Here is a 16,234-nt window from a genome sequence, read left to right as displayed (position 1 = left end):
TAACAGTCTTGAGGCACTGAAGTATCTTTTAAAGACTTATGTAACATCAAAGAAAGACAGATCCCATTATTGTGTACCTTACAAAGGCCTTTTCTCAAAGCAGTCAATATCTTCAATCTGATTTTGATGTTATGTCTTCAAACTCTTCAAAAAACTAGTGACTTACAAAATGCCCTATATATGTAGCTATAGAATATCGAGCCTGATTTCCATAAGCCAAATATGAAAATCTGGTAATTACTATTTAATGCTTTGTTGAAGTTTAATTTTTTTTTACCAAGTCTCATCTTAATGATACTTCATTCACCCCATTAAGCCCTCTCTTGTAATAAAGAAGTACAACGAAATAAAATAAATAAATTCATTGGCTAAACATGGAAATGCATGCCTCATTCTGTACTTCTAGCTCTCCACCTCTCTGCCAAGAGAGAGGAGGCATACATTTCATTATCATTAGTCCCTTGGAGTGATGAGTGGTTGCTGCACTCAAAAGATTTGTATTTCCCTTATTTTATTATCATCATTGTGCAACTGTTTTCTTGGCTCTGTTATATTTTTGCTCTGCATCAAATTATCCAAGCCTTCCTAATTTTCTCTGAAATCATGTCTTTTTTGATAGAAAAATATTCAATTACTTTCATATGTCAAATTTTATCCAATCATTTCCCAATTGATGGGATGCACTTTGTTTCCATTTTCTATAAATATTTTTGTATGTATGGAAACAGTTCCCATGTCTTTGACTTCCTTGGGGATATATCAGACTATTAATTTACAGCAGTTCCCCTATGGTGATTCTGTTGCACTAGATATTTTGCCAATCAGAAAACTCCATTCTACAATTATTCTGGATAATAGATAACTGTTCAAAATAAGTTAGAAAAACAGGCTTAATATATAATTTTCAATTCAACTAAACAAATCTTCTTTAAGTTTCTACTAAGATTGAATGAGAATGGAGAAGGGAATAGAGTATTGGCTTTGGATCTGAAAGTCTGGTTTCAAGTCCTGTCTCTTACAGACACTATGTGTATAGGGGTAAGTTACTTACACATTTAGCACCTCAGGCAAGAATTTAAGGCCATAAGCTGCAGGGCTACTGCAAGGTGGTGTTCATGGAGTATTCCCACATGAAGTGTTCCTTCTGATGAAAACTGCAGGTAAAAAACTCCCCATCCACTTTGCCAATATGCAAGTCACATGCTTATTGTAGATTGGAGTACCAGGTCTGGAGTCAGGAAGATTCAATTCTAGTCTGAGACACTAGATTGTGACTTTTGGGCAAGTTACTTAACCCTGTTAGCCTCAGTTTCCTTATATATAAAATTAATTGGAGAAGGAAATGGCAAATCAGTCCAGTATCTTTGACAAGAAAACCCTAAAATGGGTTCCCAAAGAGAATCTACAAAGATGAAAACTAAATTAAATTAATTTCCCTCCTGAAGTTTGTAGTTACTGGAGAAAGAGAGAGGATAATATACACAAATGAATATAGTACAGGCTAAAATGAGGAATGAGATACCAGCAATTGGAGGAATCAAGAAAGCCTTCATGGAAAAGGTGGCACTTGACTTGAGCTTTGAAATTCATGTTGAAATTTGGTATTACCATAGGGCACCCAGAAGATATAAATCATAGCTATTGTAGTTATATTTTTATTTGTCTATATTGTATAACAATTCATTATTTATACTTCTGCACTAATATGGTATTCATAGTTTGAAACTTTTTAAAAGTTAATCTAACAGTATAAAAATTTCTCCCAGGACCTATGCAACTTTCTACTAAGGATAATTGGGGTGGTTGATTTTTTAATCTTCATATTTTTATAAAAATTAACTCTACTATGGAAAGCCCCTAATGAAAAACCCAGGAGATTTCATTGGCTCTGATCACATCCACAATAGATTTTTTTTTTAATATGGGACTAAAATGTGTTCCTACTACTTTCTGCATTATTTCCTTCCACTTTGTATTTATTTATTTTTTGTTTCAAAAAATGCTTTCATTGCCTTGAGGCACATCATGCCAAATTAACAGAATGCACAGGATGGACTAAAAAGCACTGAGCAGTCAACCAATGCCAAGTGACCCAGAGAAAGAGCTCCTCCCTTCAGGGAGAGGCTGGCCTGAAAGATGTCTTCTACTGTATCCTGACATACTAAAAAATGTCCACCTAGACTGAAACTCACCATCTTGTTTCTGATATTAAAGTCACATCGATAAACTCGATGTGATGGAAATGAGATGATATTCTTTCCACTGTCCAGGACTTTTGACATCAGTTCTACTGTCAAATTACAAAAAGTACCTCAGACTTGTTTAATTGTTTCAATTTTGTCCGATTCTCCATGACACCATTTTGGGTTTTCTTGGCAAAGATACTGGAGTGGTTTGCTATTTTCTTCCCCATCTCATTCTATAGATGAGGAATGTAGGCAAAAAGGGTTAAGTGGCTTGCCCAGAGTCTGAAGCCAGATTCAAAATTATGTCTTCCTGATTCCAAGCCCAGAATTCTATCCACTGTATTACTTCTACCTTAAGCTTAGAGAAGGTTCAGAAATCAAGTCAATCTGTGGAAGAGAACAGGAGAAAGGAAAGAAGGAAGCCATTATTAAGCATCTACTATGTGCCAGCACTATTCTAAGTGCCTTCCAGCTATCATTGCATTTAAGCCCTACAACAAAACTCCAAGGTAAGTGCCATTATCATCATCATTACTATATATTTGGGGAAACTGAAGTGGATAGAAGCTGAATGATTTGATAGAATATCTAAGGACACAATTAGACTCACGTGTTCCTGCTTCCAGACCCAGCATCCAGCACACCTGCCTACCTAGGGAAGTTGGCAAATCACTTAACTTCTGCCTCAATTATAAAAAGGGGATAATTATATAACTTGCCAAAGTGGCTATGACTCAAATAAGATAATATTTATAAAGTACTTAGCACAGTTTCATACATACAGCAGATGTTTAATAAGTGCTTTTCTCCTCTTCCTTCAATGACAATGATGATGGTGATGATAATTTGCCCAAAGTGGGATTTGGTTCTCACCAGCCCAGTGCACATATTGACACACAGAGCTGTCATACCATCTCCTCAGATGCCATGGGGCTTTCTTTGCAATGTCTTTTTGTCTACATCTAAAATGACCTATTCTGCTTCCACTTCCATATGTTAATTTGTGCTAATGTGTTAAGAAGACATGATTAAACTGTAGATCTTCCCTTCCTATAAGACAATGTTTTAAGCTGAATGGTTAAGTTTAAGGTTAGGAGGTCAATAACAAGGAAGAGAGATGGATGCTATTATGGAAAATACATTTATGTATGCAACATTGTGCTAGGCATTGAACATACAAAGGTGGAAAATGGTATCATTCCTATGCTCATGGATCTGATATCCTGCTAAAGGAAGGGAGGATGCAGAGTACAACATGGCCATAGAGAAGAATGATACAAGTTGGAGAGTGATGAAGGCAAAGTGCTCTAGGGATATTTGGAGGGATAGAGAACATCCAATTGGGAAGATAAAGGAAAGTCTTAAAGAAAAGGTGGGAAATTAAAGAATGGTAAGGATTTTTAAAAAGTGATACATTTAGAACAAGCAAGGACCTCCAAGACCATACCTGGCTCCTCCTTTTAAAGATGAGGAAAATGAGGTTAAGTGACTTGTCTAAGTTAAAAGAATAAATAACAGAGTTGGAATCCAAAATAGATCCTTTGACTTCAAATCCAGGATTCTTCACTGTGAAGACCACGTATTTTAAAATCAGCCGGAGTCAGGAATTCAGGTTAGGGGAAAATCGTCAGTCTTTATTCTCAGAGAAGAAAGATCGGAGGTGGAAGGGAATGGGCAATAGCAATGTGTGCAGCTGAGTCAAGAAACTAGCTAGACCAGAAGACACACAACTAACAGCTGGGAGTATGGAACCAAGGTCAATCCCCCCCAGCTTCTCTTCCTGTCTCTCTGTCTCCACCCACCAAAATCGTCATTACCTATACAACACAGGACTTGCACAGAAAGTGGGCAGGGACCATTCTTTATCCAATCATGTATATTAATAGAGTATAGCCCAATTACTATTTAGCCTCAGTACATGGGACCTCAGTGCATCAACTCAAACCTCAGCCCATTACACTTCACCATACCATTTATGAAAATATGGAGTCCATTCTAGGCATGGGGAATTTTCATAAATGCGCAAAGATGGTAGATGGCATTTCTGTGCTCAAGGAAGAAGGAGTAAGTTGAAGTTAGACTGTACAAGGTCTTAAATGACAGGCTGAGTTTGTATTTTATTTTAGAGACAATAGAGAGATTTTTGAGAAATAGTCAGATTGTGAGTAGAGGGCATTATTTTTTATACTAATGAAATTATAGGTCTATCCCATCCACCTGTGTCATCCTAAGTTTTTTTTTTTTTTTCTTGGCAAGAGATTTCCGACTGTAGCATTTTTGGATCATTTGTTTGCCTAGTTACCCAAACCTCTTTAATTTTAGTTGTAAAAAGCTGAAATTACTGACACAGTCCACTGATACCTCATTGTGATATGGAGGTGACTGGTTTCTCAAAGCCTATGTTTGGTGTTCTTCAGTCATTTTCAGTCATGCCCAACTCTTTGGGAACCCATTTTAGGGTTTTCTTGTCAAAGATACTGGACTGATTTGCCATTTCCTTCTCCAATTAATTTTATATATAAGGAAACTGAGGTTAACAGGGTTAAGTAACTTGCCCAGAGTCACAATCTAGTGTCTCAGACTAGAATTGAACTCAATCTTCCTGACTCCAGACCTGGTAATCTATTCACTGTGCCATCTATTTACCCTAAAAGACTATGTTAGTAAAGCACAAAATTCTGATAGTTGGAAAGGTCTCGAGTATAGGCTGAGGATGAAGTTTAGGTTTGTTGTACAAGGACAAGATCAATTAAACTTGGAAAAAGTCACTACTGAAAAGGTTGGCACCAAGTGATGTTATTTTGGCCACAGATCTTTGAATTAGTTTAGGTAATGCATAAATGTATTGGCATCTGACTCAGTGAAAGAAGTTCCTAATGAATCTCTGAATCACAAATCTCTGAAAAAATGGAAAAATTGACCTAGAAGATTTAGAATGTTAGAAGCACAGAATCTCACACTTTTAGAACTTAACTGGACTTTAGGAAGCCTCTAACTTCTTTTCAGAGGAAGAAATTGATATCTCCAGAGATTAAGGAACTTAGCCATGGTCAACTTATTCAACTTATTCAAAGAACCAGGTTTCCTGATACTACATGTTCGTTCAACCATGAATACCTGTTATTTTATCTATTTCATTACCTTAATGATTTATTGTTGTGGCAAAATTACAAAATATTTTTAACAAATATCAACATTTGCTTTAGGTTTTGCAAAGTATTTTATGTACGTTATCCCCTTTGATCCTCACAATAGCCCTGTGAGGTAAATGCTATTATCACCCCATTTTGTAAATAAGGATATTGGGGTTGTAAGGTTAAGTGACTTGGTCCACAAGCTAATAAGTATCTTTGACCAGGAATTCCTTGATCCAAAAGCTAGCACTTTATCCATTATATACACTATGTACCTGGTTCACTGTCATGATTGCCCTTTTCGTTGTTATTCAGTTGTTTCCGTTATGTCCAATTCCTCATGACCCCATTTGGGATTTTCTTGGCAAAGTTAATGGAACGGTCTGCCATTTCCTTCAGCTCATTTTACAGATGAGGAAACTGAGGCAAACAAGGTTAATTGACTTACCTAGGATCACAGAAACTACTAAGTGTCTGAGGCTGGATTTGGACTCAGGTCCTTTTGACTCCAGGCCTGGCATTCTATCTACTGCATAATTTAGCTGCCCTGACCTACTTAGTTTTAGATTTTTTTTCATGTTTGTTAGTATCATCGTGGCTGGGGTAGCACTTCACTAGTCTTTATGATTTCATCAAAATGCAAAGGTTTCAAATTGTTATTCATTCTCAGTATTATTAGCCCACTCAAAGACTAAAATGATGAAATCTCTTGGAAATCCTTCAAAACATTGGATTAAGGAAATTGTTCATGGCCTTGTAAATGATAGGCCACACTTTTAGTAAATCCAGAATGAAGGGTGTTTTTATTTTCTTTATGTTAGAAATCCGACTCAGCTAAATACATAATCATCCCAGGAGACCTAATTTTTAGCATTGCATTTGCTTAGTTGGTTTTAAAAAGGAAGTGGTTTATGCTCAAACATTGCTAGAATACTTCCCTTTTTAAAAGACATTTGCTGAGAGGCTTTAAAGATTATGACCTGAAGCTTTTACTGGATTTATAACAAAGATTTAAAAATCTTAGAAACAGAAAACCCAGGGAATTGAGTCAGTTAAATGAAAAGGATAAGTGTGAACAGATCCTTGCTTCAAAAGAGATTTCAAACAGGAGAGACAAAAATTTAAGGGAGTCAGGAATATAGTCACTTCTTCTGTAACTTGACATGTGTTCCTACAAATCACTATGCTGTGCAAAACCACTAAATAAAAACCACAGGGACTTATGGGAAATATGAGGTCAAGGGCACAGCACTAAAAAACTTCACGGATGACAATTTTTAAAAAGAAAGGAATTTAATAAAAATGGTAGCATGGTTTATACAGATTAAATAGTTAAGAAACACATAAAACGCTACCATAAATAGTGGCTATATCCTTGTCCTCCAAAAGTTCCTAGACTTTCACTCTGGTTCCCATGGGGCAGGGGCTGTAGCCATGGAGGAGGTAGGGAGTGGGGGGTGGAGTATTTTTGTGGGCCAGATCTCTTTACTGCACCAGAAGAAATACAATAAACATGTCACTTTGTTTTGGAAAAAAAACAAACCTAATGTTTTCTTGTGGAAGTGGGCTGTGAAAACTTAGTCCCATGTGGTTACCACAGGTGAAGCTGCCTTTAGGAAAGGTGAATCCTTATTGCAGGAGGTTGAGTCATCATCAACATTGGCTGCTATCAGCAAAATATCCTAAGACTGACATGAGTTGTTACAGGGGACATCCAGCCACCTATAATTCCCAGAGCCCTGGCAAGTAGCTTGGTATGATGAAGGTCAAAGGGTCTAGGTAGACAGCTAGTATCTCTCTCCCATTCTCTCTTTCTTTCCTTTCTGTGTTACTTCTCCATGTCTCTGCTTCTCATTCCTCCAGTGTTACAGTTTGCTTCCCCATTCCCACAGATTCCTCCCTATTGTCCCAAGGTCTGATAAACACAGTTTGAAGGGATGAGAAAAGGCAGAAACAAGAGTTTACTATTTCCCAGAGAATCAAATGCAGACTAGTGTCACATCCCTACCAAAACTCATTCATCAAAGATGTACCCTATGCCAAATCTGCCACCCTGGTGCGGCTTTCTGCTGTTTCTCAAGAACAAAATTGCATAAGCAAATGCAAAATTCTCATTATGATCAAACTATCTCCCAATATATTAATCATATTGGAACAAATTCAGTTTTAAAAAGTTATCATAGAACTGAATATACTATGAAAAAACAATAGGATAATTATGGGTAGAACTGAAAAGTAGCTATAGTTTGTTTTCAAGTTTTCCAGTGTTCTTCTTTTCACTTTGCTTTTCACCTTCATCTGTCAGTCCTTAGTCTTGGTCTTGTAGTAGTTTCACTTTTTTGTGACTATTGTCACATCAGAGACAAGATTTGAATATAGATCTTTCTGACTTTAAGACCTATACCTTGACACTCCATAATAACTTGCCTGAACTAATCCTTGAAACAAATGGTTTCATGATTATATTGATAGTCATTTAAGAGAGAATCTTTCCTCCAAGTATATACATTTCAATAATGGATACTTAAAAAAACAAAAAACAAAAAACACCTTCCTACTTATAGTAAATGGATTTCAAAGGGTGAAATGGAAAGAAGTAGTGTCAATTTTTATATCTAAATATCTGCCCCAATGGAAGCAGATCAATCCACTTACTTATACTCAAGTTTTAGATATCCATGTTTTCCATGGAATGGAGGAACCAAATTGACACTTTCTTTTCTTTTTTATTGCTTATTTCTCTCCTCACATTTAATACCATATTACCCAGGTACCCAATGTCTTCACAATTACCCTTTCTTGTCTGGTACAGTCCCTTCCTCTGCTCCTACCCAACTTCAGGTACTTTACCTAAGTTTGATCTCCTCAGGTTTTGTAAAGTATATACTATTGGAAATATCACTTTCTCTGTGTCAAAATTTGCCAGTCTCATGTCTCATTCCTTTGAAAGGTATAACATTTGCTAGGGGATTGACTATCTAAGTACTAAATATGAGCTACTGTTAAATATAGTCCATAATCTACAAAATGAGATATTTTTTAAAAGGAAAAAGATTGTATCATACATGCAACTGAGTGTGAGCAACAAAAAATGTGCCTTCTGTACAGTTTTAATGAACTGTCATCACTTAGTTCAGTATGTAACTTTGATTGGAAATCATGAAAATCATAGTGGGAAAGATCCAAAGTCTATTTCCAGTGACATTTTCCAGCACATCTTGGCTACATCTTGAAATCTTCCCATGGTTTATCTTTGGCATCCTCTCACTTCCCTTTCTGTATCCTTCTGCCACTTCCTAGTGATTACTTTGTCAATTCCCAGGTTTCTAGGGATCTCTTGCTGATCTCTCATTAACTACAATCTTTTTTTCTGGTGCTGTGTAAACCTCTAAAAGATCCCTGAGCTTCCATATCACTTTTCCCTATGCTTCACCCCCACCCTCCAAAATCTCCCATCTATGACTCTCCCAATTAAGGTTCCTGTTTTCTTCATCTAGCCTTGGGTACATGATAGTTATTCCAACAAGTCTACAAACACATACTTTCAATATGGTAGACACTGCACTAAGCAATGGGGATACAAAGAAAGTGAAAAGTCAGTCTCTGTCTTCAGAGAGCTTAAAATCTTTTCTTTTATTTAATAGCCTTTTATTTACAGGTTATATGTATGGGTAACTTTACAGCATTAACAATTGCCAAACCTCTTGTTCCAATTTTTCACTTCTTACCCCCCACCCTCTCCCCCAGATGGCAGGATGACCAGTAGATGTTAAATATATTAAAATATAAATTAGATATACAATAAGTATACATGACCAAGCCGTTATTTTGCTGTACAAAAAGAATCAGACTCTGAAATATTGTACAATTAGCTTGTGAAGGAAATCAAAAATGCAGGTGGGCAAAAATATAGGGATTGGGAATTCAATGTAATGATTTTTAGTCATCTCCCAGAGTTCTTTCTCTGGGCGTAGCTGGTTCAGTTCATTACTGCTCCATTGGAAATGATTTGGTTGATCTCCTTGCTGAGGATGGCCAGGTCCATCAGAACTGGTCATCATATAGTATTGTTGTTGAAGTATATAATGATCTCCTGGTCCTGCTCATTTCACTCAGCATCAGTTTGTGTAAGTCTCTCCAGGCCTTTCTGAAATCATCCTGTTGGTCATTTCTTACAGAACAATAATATTCCATAATATTCATATACCACAATTTATTCAGCCATTCTCCAACTGATGGGCAACCACTCAGGTTTCTAGCCACTACAAAGAGGGCTGCTACAAACATTCGTGCACATACAGGTCCCTTTCCCTTCTTTATGATCTCTTTGGGATATAAGCCCAGTAGTAACACTGCTGGATCACTGCTGGGTATGCACAGTTTGATAACTTTTTGAGCATAGTTCCAAACTACTCTCCAGAATGGTTGGATTCGTTCACAACTCCACCAACAATGCATCAATGTCCCAGTTTTCCCTCACCCCCTCCAACAATCATCATTATTTTTTCCTGTCATCTTAGCCAATCTGACAGGTGTGTAGTGGTATCTTAAAGTTGTCTTAATTTGCATTTGAGATCTTAAAATCTAATGGAAGAAGACAAAATGGAAAGTATGTATAAACAAAATCTAATGGAAGAAAACAATATGGAAAGTATGTATGAAGAAGATTACGTGTGTGTGTTTGTGATAAATTAGAGATAATCTCAGAGGGAAAAAACTAAGATAAAGGAGGACAAGAAGAGGTTTTTTGTAGAAAGTAGGATTTTGACTGAGAGTAGAAATTATCAAAAAAGCATTTGTTGTTGAACTTGAAGTAATAAGTCATCATCTAGTAAATAGATTTTTCTAAACCCAAGACTTCGGGCAGTTTGTTGCCCAGCCCATTATATAGGATCATCAATTTAGAGCTGGAAGGGAGTCAAGCTCTTTCATTTTACAGATGAAATAAAGTGATAAGTCTAGGATGACAAGACATGATGTGGGATTTCAGCCTATAAGATTTATAGAATCACAAGCTGATATAGGCTTTAGAACTAGATTAGGCCAGCAAGGTTAAATAATGAATCCCAAATCACCCGGGCATCGTAGAGTTGGGATGTGAAACTAGAATCATAGAATCACACAATTTAACAATTGGTAGGGACCCTAGAGATTATCTAGCACATCCCAGATTCTCGTATTCCAAATCTTGTTTTCTTACAATAGAAACAGAGAGAGAGAGAGAGAGAGAGAGAGAGAGAGAGAGAGAGAGAGAGAGAGAGAGAGAGAGAGAGAGAAAGAGAGAGAGACACCGAGACCCAGAAAAAACAAAGACAGAGAGTGAGGCAAAGAAAGACAGACAGAGATGGGGTGGGGAGGAGGGAAGGGAGGAAAAGTGCAAGGGAGGAGAGAGAGAAAGAGAGAAGGGGGACAGGGGAGGGAGGGAAAGGGAGGGAGGGAGGGAACAAGAGAGAGGGAGGAGGAAGGGAGGAAGAGAGAGGGAGCAAGAAGGAGAGAGAGATAAAGAGGGAGGGAGGGGGGAGAGAAGGTGGGGGAGTGAGGGAAGGGGGAGAGAGAGAGAGAGACGAAGGGAGGAAAGGGAGAGGGACAGAGGAGAGAGGGAGATGGAGATGAAAACAGACACAAAGAGATAGAGAAAGAGAGACAAACAGAGACAGAGAGACAGAGGGAGACAGTTTTGACCCAGCAGTATAATAGAACAGACCTGTACAGAGTTCTGGGTTCTCTTTAGTTTCAACTGATGCCCACAGGCAGGCAGTCTAAGAAACTAAGAGAGGCTACTTAATTCTCCTTATGGTAATAGCTGCTTCCACAACTCAATTATCCTGTTATCTTGTTATAGTAATAATACTATTTATTATTTTTATACATGGAATAAACCTCCAACTTAGGTAGAAAATATTTGGAAGCTTGAAAGACAAAATCTGCCAAGTTTTTTTTTTCTTATTTAAAAAAAAATAATTTGAACTCAGACATCTTTTCTCTTAGACACATGCTTTTTTTTCCATGAAAACCAGGACAGAGAAACGTGGTGCCCTTAAATCTCAGTTTAGAGACTACACAGAAGACACAGATTGTAACAATCACCAGCAAATTAGACTCTATACCACCAAGCAAGAAAAAAAGAAAAGGAAATTGGAGAGGACGGGGAAGGAAAAGTCAATTTGTGAACCAAAATGTGTATTATGTTTTCAAAGGAATAGCAAGGATTGAAAAAAATTGCTATTATGGTAGAACACAATGCTGTGACCTTCTAGGCCAGCTTCAGACAGCTGCAGCTGCTGACTTTTTATCAGGCAGACCTATTCAGGGCACAGCTTTCTCCTCAACCAGATGTTGAAGCTCATTATTTGTGTCAGGCCTAAATTTATTTGAGGTCCATACAAACAGAATATTTTCTCACTTCAAAAACAAACAGGATTCTTTGAAAATTATTTTAGGCACCTCCATTTCAGATACTGAGGATACAGAAGAGTTTTCTCCCAGTGTATTTGAGTCACATAGTCTTTACAGAGCACAGTAGTTACTGGCTTTTTTTTTTTTTTTTTAATTTTGTACTCCAGTTTTTTTTCTTTATTTAGACCTGTAAAGGTTGGGAGATGAAGACATCATGCTGTTGTGGTCAAAGTCAGTATTGTAATCACAGAATGTTAGACTTAGAAGGCATTTGAGAGGTCATGAAGCACAATCCCATTAAAAAATTTGGTTGAAAAACTGAGGCCTGAAGAGGGGAAGTAGTATCATCAAGGTTGTATGGCAAGTTAGTGGCAAAGCTGGGACTTTGACTCAGCTTTCCTTCCCCTCAGTTTGGCATTCTTTCCTCTTGAACCTTCCTTTTCTAATGGATTGATCAAAAGATCACTAGAGTTAGAGTAAGAAAAGAATTTAGATATATACTTGTCCAGCTCTTTATTTTACAGATCAGGAAATTGAGTCCTTATGGAGTTAGAGACATCTAAGTTCATACAATTTTTAAAGATATTTGAATTCAGAGTGTCTATCTCCAAATTCAGGATGGTTTCCCTTAGAAGATGTGGTTTACATAGTTTGATGGTAATGTTCTGAGAAATAAGAAGCATGAATAACTATAGATTTGACGGGGGTGGCACATAGTGTCCTAGGATTGAATTCAGGAAGATTCATCTGTGTGACCTTGGGCAAGTCACTTAACCCTGTTTTACTCAGTTCTTCATCTGTAAAATGTCTGGAGAAGGAAATTGCAAACCACTCCAATATTTCTGCCAAGAAAACCTCCAAATGATCACTAAGAATTGGACATGACTGAAAAACAACAAAGCATATACAAAGATCAATGTGTTAAATATATCAGCAAAGAGGTACCTAAACATTAGATATGGTGCTGCAGCAGAGAAACAAAGATTGATTAAGACAGAGCATATACCTCCTATGGCAGTAGCTGAACCACATACACATATAACTGTAATAAGAATATATGCTCATGGAATACAGATTTAGATCTGCAAGAAACCTTAGTGGTTGTTCAGTGAGTCTAAACTCTGAAGCTTAAATTAAAGTTTGGTGAATCGATAGCAAGTTGCTAAGACAAGATTAAAATCCTATTCCCCTGACTTCCAGTGTAGTTTTTCCATATCAGAGTCCAATTAATCCTTAAAATATCTTTGCAGATAAAATGTCTGTTGGCAAAGAGAAAACTTGGCTCAAAATTCACTTGTAATAGTGTAATAATGGATGAACAAGAAGCCTTTTGGCATCATGACATCCTTCCCTTCCATTCCCTTCTCTCCTCTCCCTCCAGTATGGTTAATGTTGTCTTGAGTTTTCTCTGAACATTTGAAAAATTTTATGTCTTGGCCTTAGGCATCCAGAAAAATGATGACAATCAGAAAAGTGAATGGAAATGGGCATGTGCTATTCCTTATCCTTCCTCAAAAAGCAGGGTGCTAACTATGAAGTGGACATAGTACCTGCACTATGATATGAGGAGGAAGTAAACTTCATTCGGTACAGTTCATTCATCTAGGAACAATACCTTGGTATTCTTATTTTGAGACAAAGAAAACAGAAGTCCTTTATAACTCTATGAGGATCTTGTGTGGGGGAGTCAGGTGAGACCCTGGAGTTGATGAATAAAAGAAACATGTATGTTGACAACCTGAAATGTATTGACCCTGGCTGTGTCATTCTTTGATATAATATTTCTTGATTAAAGGAATAGTAGAAGACAGTAACAGGGTCATTGAATTCTGTTTCTACCCCAGTATTCATAGAGAAAATGTCCATTCTGTCTCTATTTCTCTCATGTACTATATATAGGCTATATATACTATATATAGTATATAGTATGTGTGTATATATATATATATATATATATATATATATATATATATATACATATACAGAGAGAGAAAGAGAGAAAGAGAGAGAGAGAGAGAGAGAGAGAGAGAGAGAGAGGGGCAGGCTAGTCAATACCTCCCTCGCCTTCTCTTTGCCTTCCTCTTCAAATAATGAAGTATAAAATTAGAACCAGTTAGGATTGACCCTTTAGGCATCATTATTAATTATAATAGAAGATATGACAATTTTGAAGAACAGGAAAATCTTAGAATTCCAGAAGGATGAGAAAACAAGAGGAAAGAAGAAGGAAAATTTCACTCTCATGGTTTTCAGCAGACTGGAACATCCATAGTTTCCCTTGTCTCTACCCTAGCGAGTATCTGCAAAGTTTATGCCTCAAGTATTAATATTAACAGTTACTGTAGCTCCAAGGGATGCTCTTCCCATCATTCTAGTTCCTTTTTGAAATCAATTTCTCTGTAACTTCTTCCACTTCTATAACTGCAGAGTTATATCCAAATGATGGTGGCCTCTCTAACTTAAGAAGAAAAAAACCTTCCATTTATTTGGCTATTCAACAGCAAGAAATTCTCATTGCAGAATAAAGAAAACTTTTCTCTGCCTCCTAAAAACTAATATCCCTAGGCAAAGGGACAATTGGGTTGGTCATGTAAGAAAGTAGAAGGTAAATCAAAAAAGAGAAACTACTCCTCTGAGTGAATTCACAATGAGTCATATTATTATGCATAAGGATATTTTATTATAAGCACTGCAAAAGTAGAGCAAACATTTCCAATTCCTTCTAACAGCTAGTTCCCTGCAAAAACAGTTTTTTGCAGCAATAGAATACCCTTAAAGTACTGAAAGCTCATCAAACACACTTGAAAGTTTTCAGTGATGTACATTTATTCAATAAATATTTCTCCTACACTGAGGGTGAATGAGGGCTGAATATGGAAGCATGAAGAACACACTTCTTTGGGCTGTTATTTATTATATACTGCTCCTTTTATTGTGTGTAGAAAGACAAGTAGGGAAAGGAGAGAGAGTAAAAGACTCAGGTAAAACCTTATCATGGTAGAGGAAGTCCAGATAACATGTTAATTGTAGTGAAATATTTCATCTCTCCATCTCTTTGAATCCTGTTTTTTTCCCTCAAAATTCACCTCCCAGTGCCAGCTTCTATGTGAAGTATTTCTTGATTTTTGCCCTCTTGAACTGTTAGTGACTTTCTTTCCCAAGTGACATGGTATTTATTTTGTATATATTCTGTATCTGTTATTCTTCAGTTATTTCATGTGAGACCAACTATTTGTGGGTTTTCTTGGCAAACATGCTGGAGTGATGGGCCATTTTCTTCTCTGGCTCATTTTAGAGAAGAGGAAACTGAGCCAAAAAAGATTAAGTGACTTGTCTGGAATCACAATCTGATAAGTATGTGAAGCAGGATTTGAATTCAGATTTCCTGATTCTAGGTCCAGCATTCTATCTACTATACTACCTTGTTGCCCATTCTCTATATATCTATATCTATACCCATATGTATATCTCTATCTATATGCTGTTTTGTTGTTAGAATGTAAACTCCTTTAGAGTACATAGAATGCAGGGACTATTTCACTTTTGATTTTGTATGTTCAGTGCTTGATTTGTATGTCCACTTATTATTAAATACCCATTATGTACCAGGTACTATGATGAGCATTGAATACATAAAAACAGGCAAAAAAACAGTCCCTGCTCTCAAAGAGCATGAAAACAGTGATGTATAAATAAACCAGAAGTAACAAAGATAAAATATTATCATCAAGGGACATTGGAGAATACTTGTTATAAAAAGTAAGATTTTAGTTGATTTGAAGGAAACCTGGGAAGCAAGGAAGTATAAATGAAGAGGGAGAGAATTTCAGGCAGTATGGAAGCCTGTGAAAATGTCCAAAATCAGGGGATGTCATCTCAGCTTTGTGAATGGAACAATAAGGAAGCTAGTAGCATTAAATTACAGAGTACATGGGCTGGGGAAAGATGAGCAAGGGGTAAGAAGATTAGACCAAAAGAATGGGGTAAGATTATGAAAGGCTTTGAAGACCAAAAAGAAGATTTTATGTTTGATCCTGGAATTGCCAAGAAGCCAGTGGAGCTTTTAAACACCAGAGGAGGTGCTAGGGAACTCTGGGGTTTAGTGAGTGAGTGAGTGACGTTTTGTGTGTGTGTGTGTGTGTGTGTGTGTGTGTGTATGGGGGGGAGGGTTAGACTTGCAAAAAATGAAAAATGTAGAATAAAATCAAGAGGGATTTGAAGTAAGGAGACCAAATAGCAGATCATTGCAATAGTCCAGGCATGAGATAATAATGTACTGCACCAGGATGGTGGCCATGTTAGAAGGGATAAAAAGACATACAGGAAGATGTTAGGAATATAGAACCAACTTGGCAACAAATTGGATATGGCAGGGGTGGGGTCAGAGATTGGGGTAAAAGAGAATAAAGAAGTTAGAATGACATCTAGGTTGGAAGCCTGGATTTCTGGGAGGATGGTGATGTACGTGATAGTAATAGGGAAGTTGGGAAGAGGAAAGCTTTGGGGGAAAAGATAATG

Source organism: Sarcophilus harrisii, chromosome 5, assembly GCF_902635505.1.
Source record: "Sarcophilus harrisii chromosome 5, mSarHar1.11, whole genome shotgun sequence".
Lineage (NCBI taxonomy): Eukaryota > Metazoa > Chordata > Mammalia > Dasyuromorphia > Dasyuridae > Sarcophilus > Sarcophilus harrisii.
The sequence above is the reverse complement of the archived record's forward strand: the minus strand, read 5'-3'. Positions refer to the sequence as shown.